The sequence below is a fragment of the Agelaius tricolor genome, unplaced genomic scaffold, assembly GCF_023055355.1.
Source record: "Agelaius tricolor isolate 1412-34295 unplaced genomic scaffold, bAgeTri1.0.p SCAF_4, whole genome shotgun sequence".
NCBI lineage: Eukaryota > Metazoa > Chordata > Aves > Passeriformes > Icteridae > Agelaius > Agelaius tricolor.
In genome coordinates, this window is record NW_027269264.1 from 53,554,501 (window position 1) to 53,569,080 (window position 14,580).

At 40.6% G+C, this 14,580-nt stretch overlaps 2 long non-coding RNA genes across 2 annotated transcripts in view; one reads left to right on the plus strand and one right to left on the minus strand.

Moving 5' to 3' along the window:
* LOC139589376 (uncharacterized) overlaps positions 1 to 14,580 on the minus strand; it is a 102,035-nt gene that overhangs the window by 31,719 nt on the left and 55,736 nt on the right. The gene's annotated exons all lie outside the window — the stretch shown is intronic.
* On the plus strand, positions 6,732 to 13,657 carry LOC139589373 (uncharacterized). The gene is made up of 3 exons (XR_011678998.1): positions 6,732 to 7,134; positions 11,103 to 11,303; positions 11,789 to 13,657. It is a non-coding gene; the product is annotated as an uncharacterized lncRNA (long non-coding RNA).

Here is a 14,580-nt window from a genome sequence, read left to right on the forward strand (position 1 = left end):
TGTCCAAACTTGACAAGTTTCACTCTTGACTTGCATTACTTTCCCTTGACGCATGGTAACACCAAGGGCTTTGACAAGGTACAGATGTCCTGCTAAAGGAGTGGCAGGAAAGGCAGTTTGCTCCTTGGTTCCAGCTTCTGCGGGCACAAAGGATGGGTTATGGCTCAGAGAGGAATGACGGGGGAATAGAGAGTACTTGGTAAAAAAGAAAATAAGAAAATAAGCATCCCTTTGCTCGAGATAGAAAACAGCCTGCTAATGAAGCTTACAGATGATGTTCAATTGGGAGGACTAGTGAGCCACGTCAGGGAAGAGCAATAATATTGGCAGACTTAGAGAAATTAGAAATAAGAGAAGAAAATAACAAAATTAGATCAATCTTTAGAAAGACATTTTGAAACACAAAGGCAGCTGGAAGGAAAAGCTGAAAGCAAGCTGTAACATTGAAATAAGTCTGGAGGGACTAATGGATGTGAAAATAAACATTGTTTGCGATGTGATGTGGCTATGAAAACAATGGCATATGTAGAAGTCTAGCCACTAGACTCAGTTCACCTTATCTATCCCCAGGGAACTGGTGGAGACATCATCCTTGGAAGTATTAAAAAAAACAAGTAGATATGGCACTTCATGGTGTGTTTTAGTGAGCATGGCAGTATTTGGCCAAAGGTTGGACTTGATGATCTTAGAATTCTTTTCCATCCTTAATGATTCTGTGATTCTAAACCTTTTCTCAAGGCACAGAATATATGAATATCTGACAGCTCTGTGACACACAGTTTGTGATTTGAGGGACTTCTTTCGGAGCTGGAGCCTGTGATTTTGGATTCCTGTGGCTTGTTTCATGACCTTTGAGGCACTGGCAGGTAACTAGACCTCTATGAGTACAGCCCTTGTGCCCTCAATCAAACAATCTGCTTTCAAAGGGCCCATATTCTCTCATTTTCTCTCTCTGTATAATTTTGTACACCTTGGTTCCCACTGTGCCCATAGGGACAGAGCTGGAGGAACAGGCAAGACTGAGAGACTGAACAAAACACCACTGCATGTCCACTCCCAGAGTGATGAACAGTGTTCACTGGAGAAGAGCTTTTTACTGGGTGGGCTTGAACCCAGAACTCAGAAAAGAACCTCACCTACTACAGACAAGTGTTCTAGAAGGGAAACTTTACAATTCACCTCCTTTGCTTTTTGTACAAATTGCATCAAATTCCGAACATTGTCATACCAGAAAGCGAACCATCAGCGAGCTTGGGCATTTTCCTCTCACCCTTCATCTGTCCTATTCTCTAAAACATTCCTTTTTCCATCCATACTTGGAAAGACCAAACCAAGGTTACTCTACAGAGCATTTTTCTCCTTGAGGCACCTGGAAATTGCTTCCAAGAGGAATTAATATGTTAACTCCCAAGCTATTCTGCTCTCAAGATGCCTCTGTTGCTGCAATGCTGTGGACTTCACTCAGAACCTTTTAAAATGCTGCAAGGCAGAGCCTTGTGGTACTGAGCCACAGTTTGGTAAAAGTTGTAAAAGCTTATGTTTCTATTTCTCAAAAACTCAAAAACTTTGCCATTACTAAGACAGCAATTGTTGCACAAAAATAATGTCAGGAAGAAGTATTTATTTGTATCTTCTTTACATATATGTACAAGTCAGGAGGACAGCCACAACTTGGGCAATGACTGTCAAAAAGACTTTGGAGAACTAGAGGCAATTCAGAGAAAAGCAGAGAGCTGGAGGAGTTGAATTATGAGTAAAAATCTTAAAGTACACATCTTATAAAAATTTTGTGTTTAGAAGGGAAAAATCCCACAAGTATATCCCCAGGAGATTTGTCCAAGCACCTATTTTTCCTTTTCTTTTTTTTTTTTTAATGTGTGTACATTATTTTCTCTCGCCTTCTGAAAAGAAGTGCAGTGAACAACTTTGAGCACCTTCAATCAAAAGTGCATTTATTTCAAAAGCTTGTGTGATGATTAATATCTGCCTGCCCACAAGTCATTTTATTCAGATGGGATTCATATGGGAGATTTCATAAATTTAACAAGGGTGCTTCTCAGAATCTTCCTGTCTCTCATGAAACATTATTTTAATATTTTCGTTTCCAGGGAACTCATCTGCTAAAACTGCTGCACCTATCTTTTCTGCCCTAGACAAAACTTTAGCAAGAATTTGAAGCACACAATTAGAAATGTGAGGATATAGTCCTGATGGATATACACTCTCCTGATAGATATGTTTATATGTGTACACATGTATGCCTTAGCAGTTGCCAAGTTCCAGTGACAGCAGGAATGTCTCACCAGAGATCATCCCCCTTCCCCAAGCTGGCCCAGAGGGTGTGAGGTGCTGCCAGTGGAACCAAAAAACAAAAAGGATGAAGTTTGTGGCAGCAGCTCTCTGGTCACAGGGAGCACCAGACAACTTTCCCAGGCATAGAAAAGGCTGTGACAAAGATCAGACAAAAGAATGATAAACAATTCTTATCCTAACTTGCTGCACCTTGTGTTGTGAACATGCGGAATGTGTTATGGAGAAATGTTTACCAAAGGGGTGGCTTCTTAATTAGCCAATGGTGGTGTTGTTTTAATTAAAGGATCAATCAGGTACACCTGTAGCAAATTAGGATATAAAAAAGCAACGAGTTTCTTAATAAAGGAATCAGCCTTCTGTAAATACATGGGGTCTATGTCCCTTATTACCCAGTCCTGACCTGTTGTGATGGCAACAGTTCACCCAGTTCATGCAGGTACCACTGAGGTAAAACAGGCCCATGTCCTGTGCCAAAACTGCTCCACAAAGAAAAAAAATGGTTCATGGTCATAGGAGATCTCTTCTGAAGGGAACAGAAGGCCCAGCGTGCACACCAGGCCTATTCCTTGGGTAGCTGCTGCCTCCCATTGGCCTGGTTAATGATGTAAAGAGAAAGCCCTGCTTTGGTGGGGCCCTCAGGCCATTATTTACTATTGTGTTTCCAGGTGGGCAACAAGGAAGTTACAACAAGAAGACCAATGGCAATCAGGAGAGACTTGAGGGGCATTGGGATGTCAAGTTAAGGGGTCAAGAGCACGAGTGGTATATTAAAGATCAATATCTGGCTCCAAACCTGATGTCACCAGAAGAATTTGGGGTCAGTTAACACAGAACCAGGCCTGCTGGTGACACACAGGTTATGCCTGTCTCAAAATGGAAAAAGGATCATTGCACAGGGGTGATAAGGGTTCATTGGAAGAGCTTTAAACTAGTTGTGAAGAAAAGGTGGTGGCATAGCCCTGTATGTTATGGAATGTTTTGGTTGTCTAGAGCTTAATGATGGTGATGATAGGATTGAGTGTCTGTGGGTAAGAATCAGGGGGAAGGCTGACAAAGCAGATCTCCTGGTGGGAGCTTGTTAAAGACCACCCAACCAGGATGAAGATAGATGAAATATTCTATAAGCAGCTGAGAGGAGTATCACAATGACCACAGCACAGAAGAGAAGAATAATCTAGGAAGTGCCAGGAGTGTGTGGGGGAGATCTTTCTGGCATCCTGACAACCAGGGGAGGACCCTCACAGGAGCTACTGATGGGGAAGAGAGAAGGGCTGATGGGAGATGTGGTAGGTGAGAGCTGTCCTGGGCTCAGCGACCAGGAAATGAGTTTTCCATTCTCAGAGAAGTAAGGAGAGAGGTCAGCAGAACTTCCCCTTGGAGTTCTGGAGAACTGAGTTTGGCTGGTTTAGGAACCTTGTCAAGAGACTTCTTTGGGAGACAGTCCTGATGGGTAAAGGTGGAAGGCTGGGTAATCTTCAAGAAGAAAACCCTAAAGGCAGGGGAGCAGGCCAAAAGATAGGCAGGGAAGGTGACTGGCTGAACAGAGCTTTGGCTGTTTCCAGAGAAAAACAGGAGAGTTTGGAACCATTGGAAAAAGAGGGAGGCAACTCAGAAGGACAGAAAGGATGTTGTGAGGGTGTGCAGGGAGAAAATTAGAATGGCCAAAGCCCAGAACTTAATCTGAGAGAAAATTGGAATGGCCAAAGCCCAGAATTTAATCTGTCTACTACTGTAAAAGACAACAAAAATTGTTTTATAAATACATCAGCAAGAAAAGGGGGGCTAAGAAGAATCTCATATTTTATTGGACATTGTCCATCCCTGGCTGGGAGGGTCTTTCTGCCCCACGACAGCCACTTCAGAGACATGATAGGGTGCAAAAGGATCTGCAAAAGGACCAGTTAGAGCTACACACCTGAAGACAGCCCTGACACAGAATCATAAATCACAGAATGGTTTGGGATGGAAGGGACCTTCAAAATCATCCCATTCCAAGCCCTGTGCCATGCACATGAACAAAAGGATGACGTGACTGGTCAAAAGTATAGTAACATGGGTCTTTGCTTGCAAGCTTTCCCAGGGCAGCAGCACAATAGGATGGACCAGGAGTATTAAGACTTTAGAAACAGAGTTTTAGTGCAACCTCTAGTACTGTTGTCAGGAAACTCTTTTCCTGGCATATTCACTGGAGAAACCCTCAATTTTTCTAAATTCTGTAGTTCGCCATGTTGTGCCAGAAAAATCACTTGTGTTTTCTGCAGCTGCAATATCTGTATTTGACCAGAGAGTCTGTAAACACTTTAGGGATTCTCCTGGTTTAACCAGAAGAAGAAATGGTGACACATAGGTTACGCCTGTCTCAAAATGGAAAAAGGATCATTGCACAGGGGTGATAAGAGCTCATTGGACACAACCTGTGCCCCTAGAAACTATCAGGAAGTGTTTTAGATTCCACACTTCCTGGACTATTCCTAAAGTTCGTAACAATTTTGGCATTTTTGAGGTTGCAAAATACTCACATTTAGCTTCTGAGCCCCGTTTAGGTGCACGTGTTTTCTGAAATCAAAGAAGACTCCGTGGATTTATATATTTTTTCACAATTGGTTTCAAGTTCTATTTCACTCATACATATGATTTTCAACAAAGAGCTATTGGTAGGTGTGAGTTAAATTCCTAGCTCTTAAATAGACTTTTGCAGCAAAATGAGACATAATCCAGGAAAAGGATGAACAAATTACCAGACAGTTTCTGTAGAACCTAAGTCCCTGTCTTTGTCACTGATGCAAGAGTTTCTTTCCAACAGCTCAGTACCCAAGAACCTGCAAGCATCTCTGTTTTTTTCTCAGCAAAGTACCACTCAGCCTAGAAAGAACACACTTGGGAATCACCACCCAAGAGTCACAGCTGCTAAGCAACACCTCAAGTCCTGTCCTCTCTGACTCGGGGTCTTTGCACTGCACCCACACAGCAGATGAGTCTCAACAGCAAAGCCCAGCTTTGGGAAGTAAAAGAGATGGACAGATTCAACTATAGGACTGTGATGCAGTGATCCTTTCAAAGTGTTTTTTCCAGGTCAGAGAAGACCCAAATCTTCACATACGCCTTCTTAAAATTTTTTTTCTGCTTATCAAGTCATTTACTGTAAAATCAGTCCATTGAGAGTAGAGTTGAGATTCAATAAAGATCTTTAATTCCTTTTCTGGATTTGTTCAGATAAAGATCTCTTGTCATACCTCATTACAAAAGAAATTTTACTGCTTCCATCCCATTCTTTGTCTAACTCATTTAAAATAGGATCTTTCATGGAAAGGGAATGATTTTTATTTTGTGTTTGATATGAAGCCTTGAAAAACTCATCTTTGCCTGAGTCTCTGGCTCTGGACTTTCATGATACTAAAAAAATAATAAAAAATAGAAAGGCAAATGTCTTTTAAGACAAAATTCCCTGCTCCTCCTCATTTTGAAATCCATAGATCTCACTTTGCATAGCATTTTCATAAACAGAGAAAACTCTCTATAGCAATGAAATAAAATTAAGATACAGTAGTGCCCCTCAGAACACCAATCATACTTTCAAAATAGACCATTCACTTACTGCAAAGGTTATTTCAAGCTAAGAATCCATTTATTTGAATGTATTTCCATTTTAATCAATATCCTTTAGAAATGGTTTCTTTCTTAGTCATGTAAGGTGAATTGATATAATTTTAAGGACTTGTATTTCTTTTCTAAATGTTCTTATAAGGCAAGGACATGTGTGAGATTGGATTTTCACCTCTGGTAGATTTGAGACAACAGCATTTTCTTTACCTTAGTGCAACAAGAAGATGAGTGCCAGAGGCAAGACTTTCAGAAGAGGAAACATTTCTACAGCACCTGAACACTGTGGTGACAATCCCTGGTTTCCAATCCCAAAAGATCTCTTAGCAGTGCTGCAAAATCTTCCTTTCCCCCTGAAAGCCTGAGACACCTTTCTCCAAAAACAACTGAAAGACTCCCATTAAGTTCAACAGACTTTCAGTCATGGTCTTATCCAAGATGAGTGCTTTCTTTTAATGTGTGAATAGAAGGTAATTACCTTTCATTACCTCAAATGTAGCAGAAGATGGGCATGTAGTTTTTTCTGCTTGGGCTTGTACATTTTTGTAACATTTGCAAAATGCTGACTTATGCACACGGTTACACTCAAAACACAATTACTCACATATAAATCTGCATTTGTGTTTAAATGTCACTGGTAACAAGAACGCTTCTGGTAACAAATTTGTTTATCAAATATACATCAGAAAATGGCACATTAAATAAGAAAATGTTCAATAAAAGATATGCTCAGCATTTTTACAGACAGTTTGGGCCTCATCCAACAAACCCTGATGTAAAAAGAAACGTAATCATTAATGTCTAAGGATCCAGATTAAACCATAAAGCAAAATTCTCAAATTTTTGCTTTCTTTACACTTTCCAAGTGCAGCTTTTCACTCCAGGACCTGACTGTATGCCTGTATGTACTGAGCTCATGAATTGAAGGCAAGACGACTCATGTGCATTTCAAGGGAGTAAAAGAGTCTTCTGCTAAAAAACTGATAGCACTGCTGATTTTTTTTTTTTTTTCCTGAGAGGCCTCTGAAATTTACTGCTGTGTTTAGATTTCAGGAGGATTATTAGTTTGATGGCAAGGAATGCTCGAGGATGACAAGGATGATCAAATATATGAAATTACCCATATTAAAGAACAGCAAAGAAGACTGGGCTCAGCCTGAGGAAAAAGAAAAAAGACCATATGCAACTGGTCTTAAAACCAGGGAGGATGACATGGCAAAGGTAAGCAGAGAAAGATTGCATTTTTTCTTTCTAAGGCTAGAATCGTGAAGTAGCAGGTGAGACTACCAGATGGCAGGCAGAAAGTAAATAATAGCAGGGGAGCGTAAACCAGCCTTGGAGATGCTTCTGTCTGTTCCCTCAGTGAAAAAGGAATCCAAAGTCTGATTGCAGTTATTGAAGCAGGGTAATAACATTTGAGAAGCACTGGGACCTCCATATAGAACCATCCACACAAAGACCTATAGAAGAGCAGTACCTCTCTGAAGTGCCAGTGGAGGGTGGAGGAAGATCCTGGAGCATTTCCAGTGGTGCTGGAATTGGGCCCAAAGCTCTGTATTTTGATTACTTTGGGCTATAGTTTCTCTGGGTCTAGCAGAAAATTCAGGTGTGAATTCTTTTGCCTTTGCACTCTTTCCCATGTCTGGGTGGCAAATCACTGTCCTTAAGGTTTATCGAGGTATCCATGAAGCCATCCTTTAATATTGGTAAGAAAAATAGGAAACAACAGGTCGGTGCAGGGAATTTGGCAGCATGCAAAATCAGCACGACAGGGAGATGATTTTACCTCTGTTTATAGCACTGGTGAGATTGATATCAGAACACATCTGAAAAGATACTGAAAAATTGTCAAGGATGCAGTGAAGAGCCAGCAAAAAACATTAGAGAGTTTAGAGAAATGCCTTGCAGTGAGAGATTTAAGCAGCTCATTCTGTCTAGCATATCAAGGATGTATTTTAGTGTAACCTGAAAGTCAAAACTGAATGATTCAAAATGGTAAAGTCAAAAAGCAGCAGCTTTGTTAGGAGGCCTAACCCTCTGTCTTGATGTGACTGCATCTTAACACAATTACAATGATTTATTTGTAGTCTGGGACAAAGTTACATGGCCCTTTCCTAAATTTGAAGAGGTATGCATATATATTTATACATATGTGATGCTTAAGGAATTATAAAAATGTAGTATTAGGTTTAAAGGAATCATTATTATTTTATAAAATGCTCAATTTAATGAGTTTTTGGGGTTGTTGTTTAACCCTAGACAATAACTAAGCACCACACAGCTGCTTACTTCCTTCCCTGTGTCCCCAGCGGGATGTGGAGGGGAATCAGAAAAAGGTAAGACTCACAGATTGAGACAAGAACAGCCTAATGCTTGACACAAAGTAAAATATAATAAATAGTAATAACAAGAACACTAATAATAAAAATAACAATAATAATAACAACAATAATAATAATGAAGAAGAAGAAGATAAGTGGGAAGAGAGTGAGACGAATAAAACCCAAAAGAAACAAGTGATGCAGAAGATAATTCCTCACCACTCGCTGACCGATGCCCAGATCAGCCCCAAGCAGTGACCAGCCCCTCCTGGACAACATCCCCCAGTTTATACACTGAACATTAGTTCTGTGGTATGGAACACCCCATTGGGCAGCTCTACTGCCCGTGCTGACCCTTGGTTTCATGTGTACCTGTTCATAGGCAGAGCATTGGACACTGAAAAGTCCTTGACTGAGTGAGCACTGCTGAGCAGCATCTAAAACATCAGTGTGTACTCAACATTATTCTCAGACTAGATCCAAAACACAGCACTGTGCCAGGAACTGAGAGGAAATTAACTCTATCTCAGCCAAATCTAGAAGAAGGGGATTTAACATAAATTCAAATGCAATTTCTGCTTCTTCACAGAGAGAGAAAAAGAAAACAAAATCACATCTTTGTTAAGGGATGTAGAAAATTATTTTTCCTACAATCTTGTAGACAGATAATGTATAGAAATTGGTTTGCAAGACCACAGGAACTGCCAGAGCTTTCTTCTTTCTCTTGTATCTCTCCTCATGAAATTTACAAGGATTACAATTGTAAAATTTCTTGAAAAGAAATTTTAAAGAAGGGTAATAACATTTGAGAAGCACTGTCACTTGAAAACCTCTATCAGTGTCATTTAAAGGGATTCAAGACGTTGAAAAGCCTTAATGTAACAGTAAGGAAAACATGGATAATTGTCTTTCTCCATGGCTCTCTGAGCCTTGTTCCTCCACAACACCCCTGCAGTAGTTTGGTGCCTCTCTGGCTCCTCATCATCATCTGCTCATTGTTCATTAATCAGCTGCATCTCCACAGGTGGGGACCAGCAGCAAACGTGGTGCCCTGGTCTGAATGGCTCTCACAAGACGTGAATCCTGCTCTCCTCACTGTGAGACAGTGCTGAGGGCAGAGGGAGCCTCCAGCCACTTCGCCACCACAAATCCACATTGCAGCTTTTCTCTTTTTTGTACAAAATGAAATTAAAACTATGCCCACTGACCCTGTTCAAATGGCCTGATGCAAACCAGGCTCTGGCCTGGAGAAGCAGCACGCAGTTTTTCCCAATCCATGAGCTCCTAGCAGATGATAGAGCTCAGCTCCACATGAAACACTATCTGCCCAGCTTATTGAAACAAGGCTGTGCCTTCTTGCACCTGGATTCCTAAATATATTTGCTTATTTTTAAGTGTGTTGTATTTAAATGCAAGCTTCAAATAACAGACACATAATGTAGCTGGTATATAAATAGGAAGGTGGTTCACCCACAAATATAGCAGGACTATTAGAGGTGATCATTAGTTACTAATATAAGCAGTTATTTGAACATTAGCATACTGTTATTCATAGCAGAATTCATGATGCGTTTAATAAGTAAGTAATAGCTTCCTTAATAAACTTAGGAGCATAAAATCCCCTGTTCTGTAGACTGTCAAAGATGGACAATGACATTAGTGATATTAAAATTTGAAATTTTCAAAAGTTATCCATATTTAGATTTTTTTAAAAAGGAAAAAAATACATTAGGGTGTTTTTGATTGATTTTAAATAGATTTTCCACTCATATTAAAACCTGTTGAGATTAAATAGACAGAAAATAAAATCAAAAGAATGGAAGAAGGTGTTAAAACTCTAAAAAAATGTTAAATATGTCCCCCCAAAGAGCAAAAGTAATTAATTCCCCATTACATGTTCCTTAAAGGATTTTATATTCATAAACTGACAATTCAGAAAGGACTATCCCATCAAGTTAGCAAACCAATCAACTATGACAGAAATGCATATTTAAATCCCCGCTTACCCAAAACCATGTGTGCTGCTCAACCAGTGAAACTGGGCAAGGGGAAACTGTAAACATTTCTGATTGCAGCCAACCACAAAGCCTACTTCCATCTTTCCAGTGTCATGATGTCTTCCTGCTCAGTACTTTCTTATCTCTGATTTTGTCATCATTTACAAAAAAGAGCAAGGAAATGAGGTGGCTTGACAAAGCAGCAAGAAAAAAATACTTTCTCGCCTGATGTTCCTTCCAGGACAAGACCAAGGTCAGTGTTGCTGGTCAGTCTCTGTGTGATTCATATAATTGTGAATTAACCAGGGTTAGGCTCACCAGTTAGACATTTCCAGGGATACAGCTGTGGGAGCACGAAATTAAACATGCATCACTAAGGCCATGTGAGGTGCTGAAATAAGCCCAGGTCAAACTGGAGGCTCTCCAGGGGAGACAAATCTTTTTAGAGGTAATTTAGAGATACATAAACACATGGTATGTTCAACCACAGCCATAGCCCAAGCCACTGATTTCATGGGCATTAGGAAATGTCAGCAAAATTGATTTGAAACTTTAAAACCTCTCCTATGTGATTGTAAATATTGCAATTTAATTTATCTTCAGTGGTTTCAATTAGATTCCAAATGATTTCAAGTATGGCAGCTAAAAAGTAAACAAGCTCGTTTGGGTTAATGCTGACAAATAATGAAATTTAATTGTGATTTAAGATTCCTAATGTTCATTGATTAGTTCATTCAAAACATTCCTTGAATAACCTCTTTTAAATTACAGAGTTTAAATAGTTCTCTTTAGTTTTCTAACACTGCACTTAGGTCACTCACCTCCATTAATTTCTATTGGTTTTTGTTTTTCTTTACATACTCTTTTAAAGGACTCTTGCTCATCTATATGTCACCTTGGTTACAAAAAAATCCACTGAAACCACGCCAAACTGGAGGGCAGCATTCACTGATGGCAGCAGAGGAAAGAACACCCATAGGGGTTCACACAGTGTGAAGTCTCCTGGAAGAGGTGGAAGGGAGGATCACCAAAGAGGCCAGAAAAGCTTGATTGTGCAGGAAAGTGAATTCAGGTAAAACATGAAGCTGGAGGTCAGTGGTGACTTCTGAGTAGCCCCCTATCTCTGAAATAAATGGTTCTATTTGATTCTATTAAAAGATCAAACAAGACAGCACTAAAAAAATATCCCAAGGAAAAAATCTTCCCCAGCATAAATACTCAAGGAGAAACCCTTGCAAAGTGAAAATTTTGTTAGTTTTTTGTTCACTGGGTTTCTGGTTGTTTTTTGAGGGGTTTTGGTGTTTGGGTTTTTTTGGTTTTGTTTTGGTTTGGTTTTGGGGTTTTTTTCGGGGGCTGTATTTTTTGGGGGGGGTTCTGTGGGGGTTTTTTTGGTGGTTTTTCTGGGGGATTTTTTTTTTTGGCTTTGGTTTTAGTCTTGGTTTTGGTTTAGATTGTTTGTTTTTTATTTAGCTTTTCATTATTTTTCCTCAAATAAAAATTCAGTTCTTATTGTGAATTCCAGACTTGCATCAATTCTCCTGCATTCCTCCCTTGCAGCTTTCTCAAGACATATCAAGGGACACCATATATGTAATACAGGAGATATCATGCTTGAACAGCCTTTGTAGGAACACATTTGGGCCCCACCTTTTGTTGCTTTAAACTTTCTGCTCTACAGATCCTGAAGACAAGATTACTTGGCACTCCACAGCTCTTTCCTACTGCATTGCTAAAATGAAATGTTTCAATATTCTTGCAATGAAACATTCTGACATTATCAAAATGCAAAGAGAAGATTGAAATTATTCATTTGGACTTACTCCCATAAAAAATGTCACTGAAATCAGCACATTTTCACAACAAGTTTTGATTTGGGCAAAGCTGCATATACTATTTATTTTTGCCTTGGAAAATGGTTTCATTAAAAACAAATGACCAGCTTTAATTACAACTCACTGAGCTTTTGCTCCAAAAGTCAAAGCTATTAAAACAGCACTAAGTCTGCATGTACAGGGAAACAGATTCTGTCTTACAAGTGGCTATGAAAAACATTTTACTCCCCTTCAGAAGGGCTGGCATTCGATGTCCCTGGGACTGCAAACCAAATTTGTGTTTTTCCTTTAAGTGGTGTCCACAATTTGTAAGAAAAAAAATCAGGAATTTAATAAACAATTCAAAGGCAAAAGGTGAAGGGCGCATCCCAGCCCTTTGAAGAAAATTACCATTGACTTTTGAGTTTAGTTCTGGAAATGGAAAGCAGGAACTACAAAGCTGTGTCTGCACGCCACTGGAGCCTGAGCAGAGATCTGAGACAGGCCCAATTGAGCCATCTTCCAAACCAGAGTCAATACGGCCACGCCAGAGCAGCCCTCTGTCCAAACTGATTAGGCTGCTGAAAAGCTGGATTTTGTGACTTTGTCCATGCTATTAAATTAAATGTGCCTTAGCCCACAGCATGACACTGAGGCCAGCTGGCATGCAACAGCTCACATCAGTATTGAACCTCCATCGCCATGCTGTGGGTGGGGGCATCCTGACTGCCCCTTGGGAGGGACCTCTGGCCCAAAAATAACACCTAAAAAAAGTTCAGACATGGTTTGTGGGAGTGTCTGCTTGCCTGAGATGAAAATGCACCAGCAGTTTATCTCTGCAATTAATCCACAAAGCTGCGTTGCCCAATGCTGCTTAATTTAGTAATAGAAATATGGCAAATTAATCTGCCTGTGTGACTGACTTGTACATTCTAATGATTGAATATCCCAGCCTTTCCAGGGTTGTGAGACACAAGACCTCATTGCTGCAGCCTGAGAGACACCTGTCTGGTGCCCATCTGAGCCCTTCTCACCTGTTACAGAGCTCCAACACCAGACCTTTTTCATGACCATCCTGCTGCAGCTCCTGGGGCAAAGGCTGACACACATCTCTCACTCACCCCGGGCTGTGAGGAGTTTGTATTGTTCTCAAAATAGGTTTTCATTACATCACAGACCAGTTAATTTGTGTTTGGCCTTTCAGAGGACTTCCTTTCCCTGGCAGGATGTGATGGTTTTCTTGGTTGACAAGGACCATGAGTCAAAGTTGTAGAATCTTTAAGGTTGGAAAAGCCCTCTAAGAGCATGGATTCCAACCATTAACTGCTATATTCACTGCTAAACCATGTCCCTAAGCACTACAAATACACATTTTTTTCAACACTATTATGAATGGTGGCTTCATTACTTTCCTGGCTGCCTGTTCCATTAAGAAATTTTTCCTAATATCTAATTTAAACCTCCCCTGGAAAAACTTTATGCCATTTCCTCTGCTTCTTTGTTAACTGGGGAAAAAGACCAAGCTCCTCCTCCCCTCCCTTCCCCTCCACCCCCAACTCATTCCAGGAAACTGTAGAGAGATATATGATGAACCCAAATCTGGAACAGGATTCAAGGAAAAATAGGATCCACTTTACCCTCCCTCCATGGTGCTGCCTGTTGCTGTCAGGGCAAAACCAACTCAAAACTCCTAAGTTTTGGCACAACCCGTGTCTGTGAAGCAGAGACAGGGAGGATGTTAGGCTTAACTGGTCTCTGCTGCTCTCATGCTCTCTCCCTTTGCCTGTATCCCTCCCAGCATGGCAGGTGCAGCCAGGAGAGCAAATACCAGTCACCTCACACGCTCCAGGAATGCACTCTTGTGAATCAGTAATATTGTGTCACCAAGCAGAGATTTGAATGAGGCCCTAATTGTAGCATTTCTATGGAAGAACCACTAAATGAGTAGCTGGGATGTCAAATAAAGAGAAGGTGATGAACATCAGGAAGTGCTTCTGGAGAGGTGGGTTGAGGAGAATGGCTGGGTGGGTGAAAGGGAAAGAGCTGGGAAAGCAGTTGATAAAAGGAAACTTTGTATGACACTAAGGAAAATTCTGGGAGAAATTAAAGCCCACACAAGAACAAAGATGAGTAAAGAGCTCCAGACACTCAGCAGTGCTTCAGTTGGGTGTCTGGAGTCTTTGACAGAATATGTGATTCATCAGCTCCCACACACACCTTTTTTTAAATATGCATGCTCATTTCAACAAATGTGAAATTTCCAGGAAAAGCAAGAGCACATCACATCCACGCAGCCCTGAACAGCCTGGCGTGGGCACACTGATGCCATGACAGGGATTCCAGCTAAGCATGGCACAATCACCACGCCATCTTCTGCCCAAGGGGTGGGCAAGAGGGAGCATCTTCCTCTTCTTCCCTCCCTTCCACTGCTTCCCTTGGGAAATGTCTGGGTTCTCTTTCATCTGGGTTGGGTGATTCATCTCTTGCACATATATGAGGGAAAAGAATAAAAAAAATATATCTGCCTCCTGTGGGACA